This window comes from Malaclemys terrapin, chromosome 2 (assembly GCF_027887155.1).
Source record: "Malaclemys terrapin pileata isolate rMalTer1 chromosome 2, rMalTer1.hap1, whole genome shotgun sequence".
Lineage (NCBI taxonomy): Eukaryota > Metazoa > Chordata > Testudines > Emydidae > Malaclemys > Malaclemys terrapin.
The window spans coordinates 220605319-220631124 of record NC_071506.1 but is presented as its reverse complement, the minus strand read 5'-3'; positions in this window follow the sequence as shown (position 1 = coordinate 220631124).

Sequence of the window (25806 nt, the reverse complement as noted above, 5' to 3'; positions counted from 1 at the left end):
CTTCAGAGATATCCCATCATTTTGGTCTTGTGGGTGCTGCAATTTTTCACATCTCTAATGCTGAGCCTTGTCTACACTACAGCTTCCATCAATGTTAGCTGCACTAATTGGGAATAATGGTTCTGAAAAATGATAACATAGACAAGTTTCACTTGTCCTCTTAGTACCTAGGACACACTGAAAAATGGATTGCTAGCCCTATTTTTCTTAAATTATCATTAGATAGAGAGCTTTATTGATTTATATATTTATTTGTACGTGTCCAACATTTAATAGTGAAGTTGATAAAAAGAAAATTATTGCAAAGGCAAGCAGGTAAAATGGTCATTCAGGACATACCAACAAATATAGTCCTACATTTTCATAAGATTTCATTGCAAATCTTAAATGATCAACATAATCACAAAATCTGCTAAAATGAGCCATTAATAATGAAATGAAAGACTCTGTACATTGGGTTGCAATGACATTCACACTCCACAGCTTTTTGTAAACTTTTAAACAGATTTACAGAACTGTTTTTCATACTAAACAAAAGGAAAAGAGTAACCATATGCAGATGTGTAGTGCTTCACAGGGGACGGCAACAAAGCATCAAGTATAAGCATAACATTTTATTATAGTGTTAAAAAATCTTTTTAGAGTAAAAAAGGTGTTTTTCTGTATACTTTTCTACATATATCAGGTAATCTCTCTTTATCCCGTAAATGCACCCCCATTTCTGGGTACTCTGTGGTGCAGAATAACGGGTTACAAAATGTTCTTCTGCAAGGACAGAAACCTTTGTGATCTCAGCAAATAAACTGTGGACTAACAGAAAGTACATCATGAGCTACAAGGAAGGCAGAGCTGTAACTGTCAAACATTCATTAAATGTCCTTTCGGCAAGATGTACTGAGGGCAAAAGTGTGAGGCAACAACTGTCACAGAAGTTAGTAGTATTCTTACAAGCCTAGTTTTAAAGAGAGACTATTTTTTGATGCTGAGTGTACTTAACCCATGGTTGCTTATTCCTCTGGCTGTCCACCAAACAAATGGTCCAGTCTACCTCCACTCCCATTGCCAAATCCTTCCTCTACCACTTGGCAAACATCTCAGCCCCCAACAAGAAGTTCCCTAACACCAAATACCAAAGCCATTCTTAGCAAATGCCCTGACCCAATTTGACATTTGACACTTTATATACGTGTACACATGTGCTCCATTCAACCTGCACGTTACCTGTGGTTTTTCTGGTCATGCATTCTTATTAACTCTTCCAATTCAACTTCCTTGTCCTGCCCAAAAGGGGTGGGCCAACTTGTTCAGATACAATAAGGAAGATGAGGAAGGATGGTCCATTGGTTAGGATGCTCACCTGGGTCTCAAAAGAGCTGAGTTCAGTGCCCTGCTTCACCACAGACTTCCTGTGTGACTGCAGGCAAGTCACTTATTCTCTCTGTGCCTCAGTTCCACATCTGTAAAATGGGGATAATAGTACCTTTGTACCTCACAGGGTTGTTTTAAGGATAGATACATTAAAGATTGAGGTTCTTAGATACTACTATTACTACTACTATGTAGCTGAGACTAGATAAGTACCTAAGAGAGAGAATAAAAACTTTCCTGTAAATAGTAGTATTCTTAGAGGCTGTTTTGCAGTATTTCCATCTCGATTAGAAAGGGAAAATACTGGAAATCTAGCAAGAAAGCTTGTGCTCAGGACTACCAGTGTAATTTTGCAGACTTAAGAAGTTTGAGCAGTTCCACTTAGATCTGAATAAGTACATAAGTGGCAATTTGTTTTAGTTCATTTAGTTGAGGTTTGCAATTCTTCCACTACCCCTTCATGTTTCCACTGAAGCTTTCCCGTGATTCCAGATGCACTTCTGCCATAGGACAGAATTTCTTGTCCCCATGTATGCATTTGATTTTGACCCCTGCACCAGGAAGTATCCAGTTGGGTTTCACTAACTGCTGCCTGTTTAGTGAACAGGAGGGAGCGATCTTCACGAGACTCCTTTGGTGCTTCCTCCCTACCGTTACGAGTAGTTACTTTCTTTTCTCTTCCCTACTGGGGATCTTGGCCCAGTCACAAAACTGTTCAAACCCACAGTCCATCTATGGACAGTCTCTCTTTTTATATGTTCTCCACATCCACATTGCAAACATACTATGGCCTAAGCCCCTGCCAGAGTTCCTCAGGGCTCTTCCCTCTTCTTTTTGGTGCCCTGCAAACCCCTCCATAAATTTAACTGCGACATCCAGATGAACTGGTTTGTGCTGCCTCACTCATACTTGGGTATTCTCAGGGAGACTTTGAAGAAAGTGTTCCAGAATCACAAAACCCATAATCATCCTGATAGTTCCAGGATCTGGCCTTACCCAGTGAGAGGTCCAATCTGCTGATTTCTGTGCAAATGTATGGGGCCATATTCTTGCTGGCCATCTTTGCCGCTCTAAATTTCTGGCATTATATTTCTGTGGACAGGCCCGTCTGGTCCAGGATGACTACCTTAATCACAACACCGGGGACTAGGTCTATATTGGGGGTTAGGTCAACTGAACTACGCTGCTCAGGGGTGTGGATTTTTCACATTTCTGAGCCATGTAGTTAAGCCAACTTAATTTTCTAGTGTAGATCAGGCCTTCTTGAGCACTCCTTTCTGTGCCATTTTGTACAACACTTCCCTGTTAATGGGCTAATTGGCTCATTGACTCACTAGCCCCAATCTGTCCTAGTAATTAGGTACACCTCTGGCTAATTAGGCCTTCTCCTGGGGAACCTAATTAATACTAATAGTGACTTGAGTGCTGGCTCAAGTGCTAGCCCTCAGCACTCTGTCACAGATCCCAATATGAGCTGGATTTGGTCCATTATTTTCTTTCTTGTATGTGATTTTTCAAATGCTCACAACTTGATGAAATCAAAATCAGTTCCTTCCATGCTTCTCTTTGGGGACTATTTCCATGCTAAATTGCAGCTTTCAAACCTTAGCCCTTTTGGCTATAGGATGTTCGAAGAAGCATCACAAGAATTTTACTAAAATCAGAAAAGCATTTTTAGTCTCTTCTGAATGGCTGAACTATTTTTACTCAAACTTGAGGCAGAAAATTGCGCAAACAATTTCTGTCCAAAAGGTGAATCTTTCACAAAGTTCTGGTGGTCTGCAAATAGGACTTTGTGAAATAGTTTCCATCTCAACTAACTACAGTGTTTGCTGCCATTATTTTTCCACTATAATAGTAGTCTTCAATGAGTTTGCAGCCAGTCTACTTCACCATTATAATAGAGGTTACCTCATAACAGACATACTTACAGTCAGCACACTGTTGAGTAGTGCATTCTCTTCATATACAATGGGATTTTTTTTGCCTGGAAGATTTTCTTAACCACCTTTTGAAAAAGTGCAAAGTTCATGAAAATGAGACTGACAATCTAGCTGCAGAAAATGAGTGTTGGAGAAGTTACAAAGCTATTTTGCTGCATTCCTTCTGCCACCTGCTTGTACATGTTTCCCTAAGAGTCTTATTTATCACCTCGTCTGTCTGCCTGGACCTGAATTTTAAGTCCATACATTGCTTTTGTTTTAATCTCAAATTTCAAATTATTTGTTTTGTTATGTTTTCATTGCCTAAAAGTGCAATCCATTTTCAGGACATACTATTGCATATTTCAATTTTCTTTAGAACAGCACTCTTGGGTCTTTTTTTGTATCACAAACACACAGTAAGAGTACCACAGATGAGGCAGCATTGGCTAGGTTTTAAATTTTTTGTTGCCATTGTGAAAACCAGTAAATTACTCAATGTCATCTTGGCCTTTTCCATAATGCTGACAGCCTACAATTTCCTCTTCCCCTTTTAAGTATCAATTTTTTTTACAGTAGTCTATAAACTACCTCGTTAATCAGATAGTGTAAAATCCAATTAGAGACATTAGAATCCAGAAATACAGAAGTGTTAAGGAATTTATTTCTTGATTGACAAGAAAGCCAAATAGACTCATCTATTTAGAATCTTAGCAACAATTAGCTGCCTTAGTTTCATTTATTGTGACATAAAAAATCTGGTTTATTGAGAGCTCTATTGAATAAGATTTCTATGATATGCACCATGAGAAAATATCTTCAAACTAAAATGATTGTTTTGCTGTAATAAATTGAACCATATGTACACTATGTTATTCAATCTTTTTTCTTCAAGGCATAAATTGATATTAAAGAACATTTAAGTCATAACACATGGTTATCCAGGCATGAACGAGGCAATAACCCATATAAGTTGTCAAGGTGAAGCCAAAGCATTTATTAGAGGTTTGTGTTGTTTTTGAAAAGTGCACGGTTGGATAAACATGGATTAGTGCTATTATGCTGCTACGATGACTCAAGTGTGTTTTTACAGTGTCAGTAATTTTTATGTTTAAAAATCACTGGTGCAGTATATTAGCTATAATTTATGTTTATCATCTTGTGTACTCTAATAGGTTTCAACAAACCATTTAACACTTCAGCTTGTGCATATACATTACTTAATAGGTATTTATCTTAAAAAAGAGATACTTAAATGGGACTTTCAAAGCTTGCAACTGAATGCTAAGAGCAAATACTGCAGTGAGGCACATTAACTTTTTTTTCCAGTTGGCATTTAACTTTGAACAGTGTGACCATACAATTTCTTTGTACACTTTGTTCCCAAGTGGAGCAAGAAAGATAGATAGATCATCTTCAAAGCCTGGCAGCATGAATGACATCAAAATCCCTGACTTGGAGTGTCCGTCACACTTACTAAGTAGAGTGGATGTGATAAAGCCAACACAGCTGAAAATATCAATAACTTCCTGTCATCAGAGGTTGCCCTTTGAAGAGGGCGTAGGGCTTTATGCTTTCCTGATTAAGGGTTATTATCGATAGCAGCCACAAATATTTATATTGCTTCTCATTATTATTTTTTCAGTGCTTTGGGTCTCCTGTTTTTAATAACCCCTCCCAGCCCCCAACACTTTTTCTTTGAGGAACAAGCTTTCTCACAAACAAAAGAGACAGAAATGGGGAGGGGAAGGGGTCAGGGAAGGAGATCAATTAGAAGTGCCTAGCCACACTAGCCTTTTTGTGGTAATGTATGAGTAAGGCTTAATTTATTGTGATACTATTGATTCTTTCAAGCAACACATTGCTTACTGAATGGGCTGTGTAGATGATATATTTCTGTTCTGGACAGGCTTGGTATATATTACGAGTGTTTAGTACTTTCATAAAGGAGATTGATGCTAATTTAAAAATCATCACAAACTGGTCTCTCTGTCTTTTAAGCTATTACTCTGGAACTTGTGGGAAACCACTAGACAAATATAAATGTAACTTCTGGTTACCAACCTGAAAAAATACCAGATTCATTTGCCAGTGAGGTCTTTTTGGAGGGGTAAAAAGAGTTTGTTTAGAATTCTAAGATTATGGCCAAGCTGATTTGCTCTGTAATAGATTTTTTACAAAGAAGCTATCAATTCTCTTGACTCGATCAAGCATATCAGTTGGCTGAGTTAGCAAATAGCGAGGATTTATTACTCATGAGGGAAAAATTGACCAAGATGGACTACTTTGTATTGCAAACTACCTTTTTCATATAACCTCTTTCTTAAACATAATTAAAGAAACATTGGTATAAGTTGGAAATTTATTTTTAATTTCCAAACCAAGGTATTTATTTTCTCAAATTTTGTTATTTTTCATATATGAGCAGGGAAAGTATTTTAAGAGTTTAGGTTTTGATCAATTCACTTATCAAACTATAGATACATACAAATACTCTTTCTTTTATGTTTAGCCACTTCTAACACCTCTGTTTCTACAAGATACACGTAAGGCCTCACTGCATATAAACACAACTGGTGTGATAGACCCAGACCAGTTGGGAACAGCAGAGTAGCAGAAGGGAGATATACTGGCCTCTGGATAAGTAGTTTTCTGTTCCCTGAGTGACCAGAGCAGGGGCTGCTCCAGGCTAATAGACCACCTGACTCCAGTTAACCTGCTAAGAGTCAGGTGAGGCAATTAAGCACCTGACTCTAATTAAGGCCCCTCTGATGCTATAAAAGGGCTCACTCCAATCAAGCCGGGTGGGAGGAATGAACGAATGAATGAACGAATGAATGAACGAACGAACGAACGAACTGGGAGCAAGAGGTGTGCAAGAAGCTGAGAGTGAGTAGGCATACTGCTGAAGGACTGAGAAGTACAAGCGTTATCAGACATCTGGAGGAAGGTCCAGTGGTGAGGACAAAGAAGGTGTTGGGAGGAGGCCATGGGGAAGTAGCCCAGGGAGTTGTAGGTGTTGTGCAACTGTACCAGGAGGCACTCGAAACAGCTGCAGTCCACAAGGTCCTGGGCTGGAACCTGGAGTAGAGGGCGGGCCCGGGTTCCCCCCATACCTCTCAACTCCTGATCAAACACAGGAGGAATTGACCTGGACTATAGCTTCTACCAGAGGGGAAGGTCTCTGGACTGTTTCCTGACCCACAGGGTGACTCTGTGAAGCGAGCAAATCTGCCAATAAGTACAGGACCCACCAAGGTAGAGGAGGAACTTTGTCAGACTGGCCAATTTCAATGCTTACAGTATGTCAGTGGATTCGGCTCCAGTAACTTCAGTGGAGTTATGCTGCTTATACTAGTTCTGAATTTTCCCTTGCTTGGCTTACTGTGCAAAGTACAGCCAATTCACACTTGTAACAGTAATAATGTTCAGTCCTCTTCAGATGTAACGTGTCTACTTGGAATATTAATGGGGCTCCATTGTTCAGGAGCTGTAAAAACATAGAATCAGAGACAGTCCCTGACCCAGAGAGCTTATAGTCTAAAAATGATGCAGCCACTAGATGTCTGTGTGCTGTATAGAATTCTAGACAGGCTGTGGTCCTTGGCAAACAAGAATAACAAAGCTGGAACTTGATCTGTGTGGAAGACTGTTTTTGTGTGTATATTTCATAGTTATTTTTATTAATAAATGCCCCCAGTTTAAGGAGGATTGATTTTTATATGTCATGACATCAGGAAAAAGGGGCATTGGAGCAATGCCAGTATCACCACCTTCATGCAAGCAGTGTTCTTCAGATTCTGCAACAGCATTCTACCGTCCTTGTCCCTTGCCGCCAACAGGCCCTTTTTATGAGGTGCTCGCATTTTCTGCAGCAATACTGAACTCTTTCCCCTCCCTTGAGGCAATATACCTGAGCCACTCTCTCTACTTTCAGCCTCACTCTACTCTCCTTGTTTCCCTTCAAATGTCTGATATCACTATCTATTAATTTGGTTTCCTACAAGGACTCAAAGACCTTACAATCCCCTCCATCACCGGGCTGGACACTAAGAAAGATAGGGTTTCTGGTCTCTCCTCTTCCTGCTTTCTTTGTTGATGTTAATATTTGTTACTCAGGCTTTCAACATCGGTGAGATTGGTAGAAACCATGTTATTTCTATTGGACTTGTTGGCAGCATTCAGTACAATCAGTTGCAAAGTACTGCTGACTCAGATGCTTTAAGGTGCATCCACTTCTTGATATCAGAGGGGTCACAAAATATTACAGTGGGAGGCTACTACACCTTGTCAAAACTTGCAAGTATGGTACTTGATTTTAGCACCTATTTTATTCATCCCATAAGGATAGAGAAAGTTGTGGACTGGTTTTGGGTATAATGCACTAGTAAGCTGATGATCTCTATTGTATCTCTACTTCTCTTCTAGCTCAGATAACACAGTGCCCTTTCTATCCCGGTGAAGGAAATAGGCATCTGGATTAAAAATAGGTGGCTCAGAAAAAACTGCGGTGATGGGTGGTGGGAAGGGGGAAGTACTTGGAAGAACTAGCCGGCAATATGATCTTATTCTCTGTTGGGGGCACCTGCCCTGAAATTGCCAAGGTGGCCTAAAACATTAGACTCCTTATGGACTTCATTGCTTTTAGTTCCCAGATAGGACAGCTTGAAGATTCTATCTTTTTGGGTGTGGACCCAGTCTTAGTGATTCATGCTTTTCTCATCTCATGGCTGATTACTGCAACATATTGTACCTTTGCCTGACTAAAGCCAGTCTGCAAACTACAGATGGTTCAGCAGCTCACCTGCTAAGTGGAACAGGCCAACCAGAGCATATATTGACAGTACTCTGTGCTCTACATTCTTTGCCCATCCGAGTCCAGATAAAGTTCAAAGTTCTGATCTTTACCTTCAAACCATAAATGGGTTGAAGCCACGTACCTCAAAAGCCACTTCTCTCATCCCTTCCCTTTCCCCTTCTCCTACTCCACAGTGACTGCATTCCACAGAAAGATTAAAGCTATTAGAAACAGATTTGCACTTGAAGGAACCAACATCACAGTCTTCCCTCTTGGGGGCCGTTAAATATAGAACTCACTGCTATAAGAGATCATGTTGAGCCAAAGCCTTGATGCCTTCAGAGCATGGTGGAAGACTCATCCCTTTCAGCAGTTATTTTGCTAGTGGCCTAGCTGTAAAATGGTAACAGTGAGTTACTTCCACAATAAGCTTTATAGATCCAAGTACTCATAAGGTAGCAGAGATTGGAGGAGAATTTGGAGCCTGAGCCTTCTCCTGAAGGATTGGGGGTGGTGTTTCTTAATTTTATGTGCATCTAGATATTACTGAGATGCACACCAAAAAAATACAATTGCTATTTGTAAACCTTTTAAAAATGCCCATGGATATTTCATTTAAGGAAGTACAACTCCAAAGAAAGTCAGTAAGAGCAAGTGTTTGAGAGAAAGAAAAGATCTACAAATCCAGCAAAGCCCCCTAGTGTTGATTATTTTATGGGATAAAACAAATGCACAAACAATCATGTTCTTCTGAAGAGATGGGCACACTGGAGGTTCCTTCCTTGAAGTCATTGGGAGCAGTGGATACTCAGTATTTTTGAAAATCAGGACCCTTTGAGTTAGATCCCTAACTTTAGTAAAGCCATAGTAAGCCATTTAAAACACTTCTCCATAAGTTACCCTGGTGGCTCTCAATCAAATAGAGGAGACACAGCATGGGCCAGGTTTTCAACCTGTGCATGTAAATGTGTACTCATTTAATTTGTGTGTGCTATTGCCATAACTGTGCATACAAAACTGGTTACTGGATATAGAAATGGCTAATGGACACATTTTCATGCATAATTATCCAATTTGTGTGCACAATTCTGAGCTTAAATTAGGTGTTCGGAATTGGTATATCCCTTGGGGCACGTTCTTTGTGTCTTTTTACTTCCAAATTTCTCTCCCTCATCTTCTTTGAAGTTCAGTATTAGAAAATGCCCTGTCTCGCAACTACAGGGGTCCAACCCTGCTGAGATTTCCTTCAGGAAAGTTATATTTACCAGTACTTCATCTCGAAAGGTTTTCTCATGCACGGCACTTAAGAGCTATTAACATCTATTGTTTTACCTAAAATTATATCCATATCAGAGAGATCTTTAATAATCCTGAGAGCCTCCATAACGTTAGCTTGCTTAGGGTGACTAAAATTATTCTAATCTGTTAGTCCTCAAGAAGTATAATGCCATTAAAGTCAATGGGACTGTTCACATGAGCAAGGTGCTTAAGACCCTTCCAGTATCAGGATCCTTTTTTCCTGGTGATGCGTATATATTTATAAGTAGAACTGATTGAAAAATGTTGAAAAAGATTTAATCAACTTTTTTTTTTTACTGAAAGTTGGAATGAACATTTAATTGAAAAATCAAATTTTAGAACATTTTGACCAGCTTTATGTATTTGGATGTATTTATTGTGCCAGTTCTGGGCAGATAGATGATTAACCCTGAAAGATGATTAACTTTTCAGGAGGTTATTGGATATTGTACTCATGTGACAAGGGATTTGCCATCCCTTATCAAAGATTTTTGTTTGTTTATTCTCCACTCTCAGTGAGATAGCAATAATATTTCTACAGAAACAAAATAAAGACACAATAGATAGAGTTGTCTCAAGTAAAGCCATATTTTAATAACAATTCTACAAGAAATGGATACCATCTTCTGTTACTGTTGATGGGGCAACAGTGAGAGTTATAAAAGAGGAGACAAAACAGCCTTCTAAGGGTAGGTCTACACTTACCTCCGGGTCCGGTTGTAAGCAATCGATCTTCTGGGATCGATTTATCGCGTCTTATCTAGACCCGGGATCGATTTATCGCAAGTGCTCGCCGTCGACGCCGGTACCAGCTCGGCGAGAGGAGTACGCGGCATCGACGGGGGAGCCTGACTGCCGCATCTGGACCCGCGGTAAGTTCGAACTAAGGTACTTTGAATTCAGCTACGTTATTAACGTAGCTGAATTTGCGTACCTTAGTTCGAAATCGGGGGTTAGTGTGGACCAGGCCTAAGGAGCAGAACTGCCCAAGGAGAGTACTTTTACACTAAACTTTATAGTTACTACATGATTATTTATAATTTGTATTTTGGTGGAGGTTTTGGGCACAGGGATCAGTGGTTCAGGATTGGGGATCCATTGTTTTAGGTGCCGTACAAATACACAATAAGACACTGTCTTTGCCCTGAAGAACTTATTATTGGCCCTGAATCAAGATTCAGAAAAATGTGTGACAATGACAAACAAAAGAAAGGAGAGGGACAAGGTAATGAAGATAAAATTGTGTGCCTACATAGATTAGCTAGTGTATAATTTGATAGATCCTGATGGTTCCAAATGATCCTAAAGTTTTTAAGTATCCGCTATTCCTGGCTACATGGATCTGTACACTGGATTATTACAAAAGTCTGTGAAATTGCATTTTTTATATAATAACATAAACATTTTGCTTCAAATAGTTGGGCTTATTTAGCACTTTCTTCTCCAGTATATAACACCTGTACTTATTTATCACACTTGGCTATTATATTTCTCAATAAAATGAAAATGTAAACACTTACAATATCTAGTGTAATGTGCCCTGTGGGACCTAGTTCTGAATTCCTCACTGAGGGCCAGATTCTGCCACCCTTACTCTCGTTGAAGAGTACCTTACTCCATCAGTAGTGCCTCTGGAATCAAAGGGCTGGATTCTCCAATCATTGATATTGGTGTAAATCAGGAGTAGCTCCCCTGTGAAATTAGTGTCAGGGAGAAGTTTCTCGGTTCAAAAGTCTTTTAAAAATTGTACATTGGTATTTATATTTCTTATAAAGCAAAAAGTGATAGTCCATTCCCATGTATAAAACAATTACTTCAATGTGTTGTACCATTAGCAAATCCCTTCTTATAGGGGATATTGAAGGGGCACAATGCTAGGCAGCCAAGGAGAAGATAAAAGGTATAGGACAAGATATATTTGTGTAAATTAAAATTTAGAACAGGCCATTTTCCCCCATGAATCACTTTTGAGGATTGAGGCCTGTGTACAGTCATTCTATATTCAGAATTTAGAATATTTTTTAAACAAACACTTAGAATAAACTCTACTAAGTAAGGAACTATCAGCATTAACAGAAGCAATCCTGACAAACAATTATTTTCATTTTAGCACTGACAATTATGTAAATGTGTCTGGAACAGCAATGGGCACCTAATTATGACACCTAATTATGCCAATTTATTTATACACCTCCTTGAACAACATTTTATTTATAACTCTCCCACTCATTCAAAGACAAGATAAAGTAAGGAAGAATTTCATAGATGATTGCTTCATCGTTGAAACACAAAACACAATATGAACTATTTGAACTTGTACATCCATATGCACACCATGGACACATTGTATTTAGTTTTCTTCCTTTTGCAGGTTGTGAAAGGAGACAATTTATGATGTTTCTGCATTTGATATAAATACTACTTTGACTGGCAAATAGAGGGTTTCCCCTTTCAAAATTACCTCTCAAATGTTCTTTTTGTTGAGAGAACACACTGACTATGGTTCCAAAATTACCTACATTACACTCAAATTTGATGTCATCTTATTCTTTATTGTTGAAAATTATTTACATCAGAAATAAAGAGTCATGAACATGAGGTTACAGAAAGAGTTACTTATACTAAAGGCACATAGCCCACAGAATTTTAAGTTATCTGAGTGAATACATTTTGTGTCCCTCATCTTGGGGTCTTTATCACGTTATGTTCTACATTTGTGTGTTGGCCGGTGGAAGTATGTTTTCACAGATAAAATAGCTGAGGTAACTTCAGCAGCAGAGCTTGGTGTAAATGAACATAATCAAAATAAAGGTTTCCTGAAAAGAGAGTTTCCTCAACATTTTTCAGGAATGTTAACATCACTGTGTAGATGCCAAAATCTGCAAAACTTCAACAAGGCTAGATAGATAATAAAAGTTTTCAGATCGGGTAACTATTCCTTGGTTTCTTTGTGAAAGAAAAAGAGGGATGAATAATGAGCACTGTTCTTCATTACGTAGTTCAGCAAACAGTTGGGAGAAGGATGTTGTTTCAAAGTTTTTTCTCTACTTCTCTGGTTTGAATTAGGTTGGAATTCTAAAACTTTAAATTTCTTAGAAAATTGCCAATATTTCCCAGCTACTGCAGGTTGAAATTGCCAGAATTTTGAGATTTTGAAGAATTTTTTTTTATCAGAAATTCAATTTTTTACCTCCCCATGAAAATGTTTTATGAAAAATTTTGTCAGAAAATTCATAGCTGGGTGAAATTTTTCACTAACTAAAAAAATTTAGTATTTGATAAAATTTTTGAAAATGTCCTGCAAATGTTTGCTTTCACCAGCTCTATTCCTAGAAGTAGCCAGAATACCAATAGATCGTATAGGGCCGATGTAATATTTAGTAGCTTAAAAATAAGCATAATGTGTTTCTGTTTTTTAATAACTAATAAAAGAATGGAGAGTAATTATTTACAGTTGCTCTTGAGGTTACAGCTAGGAGAAATAGAATGAAACAAAAAATGGGAAAATATAGGTTGAATAGCAGAAAAACTTCCTGAGAGTGATTCTTCCCTTGTTGTAACTGTATCAGTCCTAGAGTATTAGAGAGACAAGGTAGGTGAATTAATAGCTTTATTGGAACAACTTCTGTTGGTGAGCAAGCCAAGCTTTTGAGCTAAAGAGAGTTCTTCCTCCAATCTGGGAAACGTACTTGGAGTGTCATAGCTAAATAGAGGATCAAACAGATAGTTTAACGTAAGTAGTAAGCACATATTCTAAGGGACCACTGAAGGTGAAGTGGACTGATAGGTCATATGTAGAGTGACTGCTTTCTGAAAAGTGTTCACCCACAGGCGATATGGTGTTTTTGTCTTTTATCGCTTTCCTGTGTGAGTTCATTTGAGAGTGTCTGGTTTCACCTACACAGTTGTTGTTGGGGCATTTAGTGCACTGGAAGAGGTGTACCACATGTTGTTATAGACATGTATAGGATCCATGGATCTTGAAAGGTGTGTTGGGGAGAGGGGGGTTGAACTTTGTTGCAGTGGACATATGTCTGCAGATTTTGCATCTGTTGTTCTGGCAGCATCTGTGCTGCATTGAATTGGTGTGTCCTGGTCTGTGAGGAGTTGCTTCTAAAGATGAGATTGGACAGGTTGGGGTGGGGTGGGGTTGTTTGAAAGCTAGGAGAAGGGTTTCAGGAAATATTTCTTTCAGGATGGAGTCCCCATCAAGTATGGGTTGTAATTGTTTGATGATACCCTCTATGGTTTCCAGTGGGGATGGTAGGCGACAACTAAGGGTGTGTGGTTGGTGGGTTTTTTTTTTTTTTCTGTATTGAAGCAAGTTCTGTTGGGGTATTTAGGTGGCATGTTACATGATGCAAATTACTTCTCTGATGGAGTGTCCTTGTTTGGTGAAGGTGGTTTTGAGTATGTTAAGGTGTATATCCTGGACTTCTTCTCTGAGCATGTTCTGTGGTATCTGAGTACCTGGCTCTAAATAAAAGATTTCTTGGTGTGTTTGGGGTGGGTACTGGATCAATAAATGTTGGTGTGCTTATTCAAGGGTTTCTTATACATAGTTGTCTTTAGGATTCCATTGTTGAAGCTGATAATGGTGACCAGGAAATTGATGCTAATATGGGGCTGTTCCAGAGAGAGTTTAATGGATGGGTGGTTGTTGTTGAAGTTGTGATGGTGACCTATGAGGGAGTTTAAGTCATCTGTCCAGAGGATGAAAATATCATTGATGTATCTCAGATATATCATTGGTTCTGTGGTGAATTTGTCCACAAATTCTTCTTCAAGGTGGCCATGAAGAGGTTGGCATATTGGGGAACCATCCTAATACCTATGGCTATTTCATTGGTTTGGACAAAGTGTGTGTGTGTTGTTATTGTTATGGGTGAGGATGAAATGGATGAGTTCAGTGATGTGTTTGGGGTGGATATCTGAGAGTAGTCCATTGTCTTGTAAATATTTGAGGCAGGCAGCTATGTTGTCATTGTGAGGGACACTGATGTATAGGGAAGTGATTTCCATGATGGCAAGGATGAGGTTCTGAGAGAGGCTGTTAATGTTGCGGAGGAAGCTGGTTGTGTTCAGGAGGAAGCTGGACCTTTGTGGTTTGAGGATGATTTCTAAGAGTCATGATATTCCTTTATCAAGAATACCATAGCCAGATACCATAGCCAGATATGATGAGTCTGCCTGGGTTCCCTTGTTTGTGTATCTTTAGAAGCATGTAGAAGGTCTCTGGGGTGGGTTTGTGGGGATGAGTTTGTAGTTTCTCTTGGAGTTGTTTGGGGAAGGATTTAATTATTACATTGTGGTGTGGGGTGTTCTTTGAGTTTTTTATAGTAGGTAGTGTCAGAGAGTTGTCGGTTGCCCTTGTTCATATAGTCATTTATGATTGAGGACTGTGATGGGACCCCCTTTATCTGCTGGTTTGATCACTATCTGGTGATTAGATTTCAGGGACTGTATAGCTGTCCTCTCAGCAGTGGAAAGATTTTGGTATACGTGATGTGTGTTGAGGATTTCACAGTCAATTTTTTTCCTGAAGCAATCAATGTGATGATCAAGAGTATGGTTTTGTCCACTCTGTGGCATTCAGTCAAATGATTATTTTTTGTTATGATGGTTGGTGTGGATGTGATAATTGTGAGTGATATCATCATTGTTGTGAAAGAGTTCTCTGAGGCAGAGTTGGCAGAAGAATTCTTCTAGTCCTCCACGTGTTAGGATGGTATCAGGTTGTATGGTGGGGCAGAAGTTCAATCAGTTAGAGAGTACAGCTAATTCAGCTCCAGTTAGGGGTAGTCTTGATAAATTGATGATGATCAGGTGTCATGTACTCTCCATGTGGTGGGTACTGGTGCCATGGTTTCTCCAGGAGATGGTGCTCTGTGAGTTGTGGAGTCATTGTAGTTGGTTCCGCTTTTTGTTTTTGTGTTGGATGGCTGTCATCAGGTTACTTTTATATTTGTTTTGAATTCCTTGCAAGATTTCCAGGTAAATTTCCTGATTTTGTTTCTTCCAGTGTGTGTGAGCATGTGATGATTTCTTGTTTGAGGTGGTCCTTCTGGAATATGTGAGATGCAGGAAGTGGTTCCTCAGTTTTTCTGAAGTCCATGTGCAGAACTGTTCAGCATATTTGGAATTGTATGTAGGGGTCTGAGTGTTATAGATGGTGAGACCTGTGGGGATGATGTTTGGTTTCTTGCATTTGCTCAGGAAGTAGATGTTGCTGTTAGGTTTTGCGTCTTTTTCCTTCATGTGTCAGAATTTCCACAACACCATTTCATCACTTTTTACAAAACAACCTATGTGTGACCTGTCAGTCCTCATCCATAAAGGAAACCTGCACAACACTTTCAAAAGATGAGTCTGTGGCCATGCGTGGAGCAATCGCAATAAGGCTGTCCAGTCTGGAAGTGATAATAGCATAACAAAGTCTGTAATATCTCAGTTGATGAGTGCCAAGTCATCTGTCACTCAAATAACTTTTGTTCCTTCTAAAAGTGGAGATAGTTCAGAGTAGACTGAACAAAAATATCTGGCAAATGGCCCTCCATAGAGGAGCTTTTCTTTGTATTGACCACAGCCATATCTTCTGGATATGGAAAATCCACACTCTCAGACTGAGGTTAGAATCGTTGAACCAGTTAGCGTTCTAAGCATGTGGGAGCTAAAAGTTGCATGTTTTATAGGCATATAACTCAGAGGTCCTTGTTCGTTGTGCACAGATGCACCATGTTTATGGCAGCTCCTCCTAGGGAGACAGAGGGGATGATTTGGCTTTTAGCCTGGAAGTTCCTTAGGACAAGGACTTTATATTTCTTTGTATTATTACAACATCAAAAATACTGTCAGTGCAGGAAAAACACCAAAATAAAAGCATAGTTCATGGGTTAAAATATGGCTTATACATAAGGAGATGTATAAGAAGAGAGAAGCAAATGACTCCAGTACAGTACTGCGATTCTCAACAAAAACTAGAGGGGGAATATCCTATATGTGCCATGCATTCAGGACCCCTCACTGGTGTCTCTGAGAGTATACCTACTTTCCAATGGGGAGGTATATTTCCCAGCTCAGGTGGAGGTACATGCGCTAGCTTCGCTTGAGCTAGCATGCTAAAAATAGCACTGTGACCATGGGTGGAAGCAAAGGCTATCTCCCCCAAATACATACCTAAGCTCTCTAGTGGTGGTGTACTCAGGGCAGCTAACCTGAGCCACTGCCCATGCTGCTGTGACCACACAGCTATTTTTAGCACCCTAGCCTGATCAACTCAAGCTGGGAAGTACATGTCCCCACCACAGTGAAGATGTACCCTGATACCCCACACAACAAAGAAATGTAGTATATACCCAATAATTTCTGCTCTAGAGCTGATATTTTCACAGCTGCCAATGAGGATTGGATGCCAGTGGAAATTGGGTAAACATAACAGGCTTTGGAAAATTCAGCCTAATATTCTAAGCCTTATATCCTTTGTCTCACTGAAATATTTATTATTCACTTCACTGATCTGAAAAGGAAAAGACAAATAAAAACAAAATCGCTATCTCCACTTAAGGAATTCCTTCAGCAACAAGGAATTTTTAAATGTGCATTCATTTGGCTGTGGCATTATCTTAAGACGATTATACAGGGTATGAATGTTTATTGTCTGACTTTAAGATGCACAATGTAAGATTAACAATCACTGTTTTTTTTCTATAAATGCTTTATTTCTGCTATTGTGTTTGTGGAAACAGCTAGATAATAATTGATTCTGTGACAGGGATTGGCTAATTTGCCAACACTATAGTATAAAACACATTTATACAGTCAATTACACCCAAGTGCATGGCCTATTTGCTTTATAATTTCATAAACTTGCCAGCAATTTAAATAAAAAAGTTCCATTAAATTATCATATCATGTGATGGAATGATATTGCCAAGTATATTAAACCATGTGTGTTCAGCCAGAATTAATTAAATATTATTACTTTTTTCTTATTAACACATTGAACCTATCCTTCCTACTTGTGACTAGAAATAGAAGGCTATTAGTGAACAAAGTAAACTTAAGGGCAAAGTTTAAACATTTTCCTGAGGGTGTTTCATTAAGATCCCTAGTTCTTTTGTTCAAACATTTGCTCATGGTAAATGTACTTGTATTGTGAAAATATTTTATGTTCCTAGATATGAATACTGGAAAAGTTTAAGGAATAGCTTTAATCATATTATTCAGACCTTTAAAACAGACCATATTTGATCTTATTTTTAACCCATCTAGACAATGCATTATTGAAATAATCCAGAGTATATTCAGATTCAGTGTTTGTTTCAGACTCCATGTTTATTTGTGATCATGATTTGATAGCCTTGTGTGCCCTTGTAGGAAAAAGTAAATATTGAAGATATTGGTATGGCAGTTATCTTAAATGTTCCCTCCCTCCACTGCCGATTAAAATAAAGCAAAGCAGGGGAAATACCTGTTTCATATTAAATAAATTAACAAGATTATCTCATGAGAGTTTGTTACTTTAATAATATGGCACTGAACAATAAGAATTAGCCTTTTTTATGGCACCTGTTTCATCTCCTGCAAGGCAACACATAAAGGGGTCAACTGGTTTGACATCTGCCCACTTGATTGAATAATAATATAACCAAAAAAAAAAAACCACCACCACACACACAACTTGCTCTCTGCAGGTGTTATGATTTCACATATTGTCTGCACTCTTGTGGCTTGTAATCACAAGGGATCATTTTAGGGAAGGCTTTATCTTCTCCTTATTTTTTTAAAGACTTTTAGAAAACCTCAAATTTAAAACACGCAGCTTTATAATTACTAGAGTGCATTTCGTTTAATAAGATAGCGTGTTTGAAAGTGGATAAGCATATCTTTAACAGCAGTCTACCAGGAATCAGCAGAAATAATTACCATCAAGATTTAATTATGTCAGACAAGAGTATCTGTCCTGAATAACAGTGTAGACAGTAGAAATTGGCATTGCTGTATGTTCTAACTTGATCCCTGTATACTTCTGTTGAACATAGTGTTAGCTAGTCTGCTGTGACTGACTTTAAATTAATGTAATTGAACACATCAAAGCAATGAAGAGAATTATATGTGATAGAGAAAGGAGGAAATATGATGGAACAGAAAATTTTAGAAGAATTGAACTTGATTCTCCCCTCAGTACAAAGGTGTAAATCAGGAGAAACCTTTGCTAAAGTCAGTGGAGCTACCTTTGTGAAAAAGTGGAGTAAGTGAGATTAGAATAAGGCCCCTGCATCTGGATATAACCATATCCTCCTGTCCCCTGTCCTATTCCTTCCCCCTTCACCTTTTTAGTTTTCCTCATGAGATCATCTTTGAGAGTTATTTTTATTTAGGTTGTGATGAGATTTCCCCCTTTTACTAAAACTTTCTCCAAAGCATCTCCACACTCTAGGAATCACTCTAGCTTGTGTTGATACCAAACTGAAAAATGTGAGGTTTTTGATTATTCAAGTGACTGGTGTTTTTGAGAGATCTGTAATCTGAGTAAATATTACATGCTATTATTAAAAAGGGGGGAAAAAACAAAACAAAATTGTGCTAGAGTTAATTAAGGCTTCAAGAAAAGCTTGCTTTTATTGGCAATTTTTAATTTTTATTTTATTTTTTTTTTTTTTGCAACAAGAAAACTAAAAATTAAGAGGATGGTTGGCAGCAATATTGATATGCTAATGGATAAACATGCTAATTTAGAAAAAAACTAATCAGCAAAGACATTACTAATGGAAATGTACTGGAAAATGGCTAATGCTGTATGCAAACCTGGTATCTGCAGAATTAAGAACTCTTCATTTTGTATTTATAATTGTAACTTGAAAGCTAAGCTTTGGTCTTCTCTCTGATTTGCTTCAGTTAAGATCTAAAGACATTTCAACTGACCTGGCCTGGTACCATGAAACCTGCTCAGTCACTATATAATTATACAACTTAAATTACATGTTTTGTTGACCAATACAGGAACTAAAATCTAACATATTTTCTGTTTAATTTATCAATATCTGCAGACAAAGAAGAGCCCCTTCAAATTAAAAATTGTACACAAGAAAGGCAGAAGTCTATTTACCTAAAATAGGGTGTGGTGGAATTTCTCTGTTAAATTCATCTTCTATATCTATTATCTCAATATTTGAAAGTGTGATGAAGCAACATGCGAGTATTAGGGGAACAATGTTCAAAAACACTCAATATTGGCCTGACTCTGCTGCCATTGAAGTCAATGGATTTCATTGGGAGCAGTGTTAGGCCAACACTAAACTTTTGAAAATCATACCCCACGGTTGTATTGGATTCTTTTCTAAGTATGACATGAGACTGCCCTGCAAACTCTTCGACATCTGATGAGCAACACTGAAGTGCCTGCCCTCCTGTAGTGAGGGTGGAGTTAACCATTATTCTGTTGACACAACCTGAATAAATCCATGTCCTTCTTGGTGGTTGTATTTTTCAGGGAAGCTGCTACTTTATCCTATTTCATCTCTCTCCTTTAGACTCAACTCTGTGACAGTTCCAACAAAGCATTACCAACTGACAGTGAGTGAGTGAAGACTTATGTATGATAATTTATTTGCTTTACTGTTACACTGTCCTTCCTCCCCTTCCTTCCCACCCCCATTTGTTTGTCTCATCCAATGGTGGTATCCTGTCACAACCTACATTGTTAACTCTTCTCTTTTCACTGTATATCTGTGCGGCCCTAAGCCTTGACTGATGCCCCTAGGTTCTAATGCAATAGAAGCAATAATAAATGCTGATTCTCCAGGACTGGAACATCAGTCTGGAGATAGCATACTCTGGAATGGTGGGTTTTTTTGGAAAGGATGTTTCAGCTAGTGAAACTGGTGAAGTAAAGGGCAAAGCTCAAACAGTCAAGGTTTAGTTCAAGTAACGCCCCCAAAGTTTATATACTTGTACACCCATCTGAAATTTATCTGAGCTTGGAAATCTTTTCTCCTCTTCCCCAGGAGTCCTCCAAACCAAACTATTCTTTCTCTTCCCTACCTTAGCTACCCTAACTGCACCATCTCTCCCAATAATCTCTTCTTAGTCTACATCCAGTGACACGCATGCTATCCCTTTTCGTTCTTTTCTTTCTTCCTTCAATTTCCGCGAGTTCTGCCTTTCTTTGCTGATAGGCATGCTTTAACTTCATGGAACGCTTCATATAAATTCAGTGCTCTGTGACTATATAGGTCTTCATGGTTAACACCAGATAGAGAACTCTGGATTTCTTCTCCAAAAGCAGAGTTCCCTGCCACTTGAGCTAAGGGAGTTGGAGATTTTAGTACTATCTGGATTTCAGAGTTTTAGGGCAAATAGAAGGCTATACAGTTGCAAAGCATTTGACTAGCTCTGGTATTATGTCTAGTATGGTATGCATACACATTACAGTACCAAATATCCTGCAGGGTCTCAGTGAGTCTAGGCTGGCTGCTGCCATTTTCTGAACACAACCCAAGAAATGAGTAGTAGATTTTGTCCAACACCAGTTTCTTAAATGATCTTTCAAGAGATTTATAGAACAATACTCAGTGCTTGGAGATGTGCAAACTTGTAGGGCTCTGTTCACAATGATGTTCAAAACGAAACCCTGTGATTTTGTTTGTGAGGTGTTGACATTGAAACGACCTTTATGTTCACTTAAAAGGTCTGAATTCTATGAGCCTCAGCCTCCAAGGGAACATCCTAATTCCACTTTCCCTGAACCATTTAGGTACTATTGCCATCTTCAGTGGTCTCCTCCCTGCTCTTCTGCTTCATCAGCCTTTGGGGGTGGGAGGGTGCCAGGTGGCCATTTCCATCTTTCCTTCAGAGTTTTCCAGGCAGTGCAACTGCCCTCCTCAATCCAAAGAGCATGAGGAAGGCTACCACGATGCATTCAAACATGTAACCTCATGAGAAGGAAATCCTTCCTCTCCCATTGAAGCCAGCATGTCTCGAAAGGGCTGTCTACATGAGAGGTTAAAACTTGCAGCTCTCAGGTTAAATGTAGTTAAGTTGGTTCAAAGCTCTGTGTGGACATTCTTATTTTAGAGTGAATGTGAGATAAAATTGCCATTGTTGTCCCAAAGAGCTATTTCAGCACTAAGAGAGTCTTACAGTAATAATTGACAATTAATGTAATAATTTTACTGTGAATTATTATTATAATAATCATCAAATTAAAATAATCATGTTTGATTCAACTCACGTATTTGGACATCCCCAAACAAGGTGATTCTAATCACAGTGATCCAAATTCATTTGTAGTGTGGAACTCCACTGCCCATCCTGTATTTATTTAACTCAATGTATGATTTATTAAAAGATGAGCAAAATATAAAATCTCCTGTAAACATATATATATATACTGTAGTAAATCTGTGGACTGAACTATTCTTTAAGTTTTCTGCTTATCATTTTACCAGCTCACAACTTTATTCAGTTTAACTTATTCAAACTTTTCTGACTAAAATGGTTTTTGAGACAGACCATTAATCAAACTCGCATCTAGTAGATTAACTGATTTAATATTTTACCAAAGAACATCATATTTCATTTACTGTAATATTATAATAAATTACCCAAATGGTGTGTGGAAAAGTTTTACAATTGGGGGATGAAAACTTCTACAATGACTATCCATAACATTAGAGTTTCTAACTTCTAGATTATTCTTCAACAAGAGCATTATAAAAAAATCAGTACCCAATCACAGTTGTAGTTAATGTAGAAGCAGTTTTAAAGTATTCCCTTTTCTTTCAGAAAGCAATCCTAATTAAGAACTGTATGACTGATCTTTAGGTGGTGTGGACCTATATTATTTACTCTAGCTGAGGTCCTGTGAGTTCTAGATAACACACATTTGTTCCTGACTCAGGTTTTGAAAATTCCCATATTGACCAAATGAACCGTGAAAATGACTAGATGCAATGCTGTTTAATTCTATAATGCTCTGATTATATTATACCACCTTGGCTAAGTGTTTTCCCTGTCAAATAGAAGGGAATTGAGGCAGAGAGAGAGAGAGGAAACTTGTTCTTAAAAAATCAGTGGTGAAATTCACCACTCTTCACTGAGGCACAGGCAATGCACAACCACTAAGACAGTGGATGAAGTTACAATAAGAAGACCTTACGTAGGTGAAGGCAAGGGGATGGAACTAATGGGTGAAAGGATGGTAGCAGTAAGTTCTGGTATGGGGAGCTGGTTGAATTTATTGGGCCAGAGTTTCAACTGGTGGAAATCGGCATAGTTCCATTGAAGTGGCACTATTACAATTTACACCAGTTGAGGGCCTGGTCCACTAACTATAACTAGCTTACAAGAGTTGGATATTGAACTATGCTTTTAAAAGGAATAGAGTTAGTGAGCCAATGGGAGGAAGGTAGGCTCCTTCAGCTGGTTTGCTGACAAGTACTGTAAGGGGCAGATGAGAGGAGAGAAGGTATTTAGAGGAGGTCCCACTGATGCTTGTAGATGTCTGATGTCATAGTTTGTTATAAGGGAAGGTTAGAGACTGCTGTTTCAACTTGTCCTTTAGCCCTGACATGCTCCATTTTGGTCTCTGCTCAGAGGTGATGTTATTTTGTTTCCTCTCTATGCTTCAGTTCTCCATTCTTAAAATGACAATAATCTTGTTCTAACGGGGGGTAGAGCGGAATGTTAGGATAAATTCATTAATGTTTGTGAGGTGCTCCTGTGTAACTGTCTCCATTTAACCCTTGGAATAATGGAGTCAGAAAACAATGCACATCATTCTCCCTTTGTTTGACCTGCTTTAGGTGATATGCAGCTTGCTGTGGTTGAACTTGCACAGACTTTCCTAACATTAAAATATTCTAGGAAGCCTAGTACCTGACATTGGATGCTGGTTCTCCTCTCCCCAAAGAGACCAAATAATCTAGAGGATTTAGTGCTAAGAAGGGAGAAATAAACTTCTGATTTTATTGCCAACTCTCCCAGTGACTGGCCTTAATACTTTCCACTTTAGGCAAGTACTCACACAATCCTCAGTTGCCCTTATGACCTAAGCAAATACTATCTCAGTGTAATAGAAGGAGGCACTGAAACACAAAGAGCTTAACTTGAGACTTGCTCAAGTTCACACAGTAATTAAATCTAACCAGGATGAGAACCTTTCTGCTAGTCTGTGCATCATCTAGTATATCACAATTCGACCTTCACCAGAAAAACTTCTTAACTCCTCTTTATTTCAGTTATCCAGTCTAAAATGGGCATAGTAATGATGATGTATAAAGTAAAGGTTGCAAGTAAAGTACTTACAGGGGCAATATTCAGATTTACACTCACAATTGATTTTTCCAGGTGAAAAATGTGAGCACAAACTACATATAATGAAAGCCACACTAACTTGTGCTTCATCAGAGTGAAGCTCTTCTCCTCTTCACTTCTCACTTCCAGGGTCCCCAACTTGAGTCTTACTTGTCCCCATGCTCTCCCTATACAATACTACAGTTCCATGATCATCTCCTCACCCTGCTTTTTTCATGATGCACCTTTCATGAAGAAGATGAGCAGGACTATTAGGGCAGTCTGGTGTGAATGGGTCATGAGGAGGAGGCTAGGGGGAGAGGATTTTGGTTGTGAAGGAGCATAGGTAGGAGGGAGCCAGAGCTGTGCAGGCAGTGTGGGGTGTTTGTGTTTCTGTACAAAGGTGTTAGTGCTTTAACGTCTCTCCTGCTGCTGCTGGCTCTGCTGCCTAATGCACTGAGGCAGCAGCACCATGGGGAGGCCTTGATGTACTAGTGCTCCAGTGCAGAGAGCCTTGGCTATCCCAGTGCTTGAACCTGGTGTGATGGAAAAGCAAGGTTGGGAATCTTTGTGTTGAGGCACTGGTGCTTGACGAACTACACATGGCAGTTCTGTTTCAGCACTGGGGAGCCCTTTCAGGCATTAGTGTCTCAGGGCAGAGATGCTGGAGTACCAGCACCCCTGTCAGGTCTTCCTTCCACAGCTGCAATTCCCACCCCACAATCTGCACACAAGCATCTTCCTCTCCTTGCTACCTTGCTTGTCTCCCTGCTTAACCCTTAACCCCCCAGCCATTCTGTTCTCCCCCCCCCCATCTCTGATCACCACTCCATGGCACCCCAGAGCTCATCTTCTTATTCCTGCTACGACGAGTGTGTGCACAGCATGGCCCTGGGTCAGGAAGGCAGGCAGGCAAAACAGGAAAATGGACATAGCTGACAAATCTAAGCAATTCCATCAGCTAATCTTGGCAAAATTCAAAGAGAGTATCCTGCACAGGGGGGGAATAATGCTATCTCTTCAATTTTAAAAGTTCAGAAGTGTCCTGTGACTGAGATATTGTAAGAGAGAGAATTTGGAATTTGTGGGGACTGTGGTGGTGAAGCTAAAAGAAATGAAAGAAATGTAATATAAACATTGTAATATAATGCAACATGTCAAAAGAAGATCATTTTAAAATGTTTCCTGTGCAAAAGTCAGTGAAGATTTCAATGAAAATAATTAGATAGGAAATTTAGTTGTCCTCTAAAGAGTTACTGTGCCAAGTTTGCAGACTAAATTTCTTTAAAATGTGAGACAGAGGGATTTTATTTTAAATATTAAGTTTTTAATCTTATTTTATGTACAAATCTCAGCATAAATTTAACTGTGGAATTACTACTAATGTCTCCATAACAAATTTCAGTGACATTATAAGGGGAATGATTAAAGAATGAATGGCAGCTAAATGATCGTTAAAGGATTGTTTAACCTAATCAGAGAAAATGAGCATTAGTGGAATAAAGAGTGTTTATAAACAAGCAAAATATCACCCACAAAAATGTTTTCTCAACTCCCTGACACATTTCTGAAGGCTGAGGTGACCAGGAGCCTGCTCTTGCTCCCACCTGAAAACAGTTAGATTTTTGCCATTGGCATCTATAGAATCTGTATTGGTCTCCAGGTTCAAAGTTAAGATTTATGACATCTTCCAGGGGTACACTTTGTACAAAACTCTGAGGATCATTTCAGCTGAAAAGACGCTTTTGACTTTATCTCATACTTCATAAAAGCTGGAAAACCATCAAAGTAATGAGTTATATACTACCTCTTAAAAATGTTAAGAGCGTGTGGCTCTCTCTCTAGTCGTATGAGTACTTTAAATAAAAATTGCTCTGCTCCTTTTTTGGGAGGCAGATTTTCATACATACAGACATATATCGCTAAAATATATGAAGTACAAATAGCTGTAAGATGTTTACGACTTTTACACTATATTAGGTATTCTAACCTTTTTAGAAAATGGGTATAATTTGAAGATAAAGTGTGCAGGGAGTGTTATTAGTGTTGCATTAATTACAGAGAAGGCTCTCTTTCATTCCTTTTTTGGAGACATTCTTTGATGTTTTGTGTGAGACAATGCAT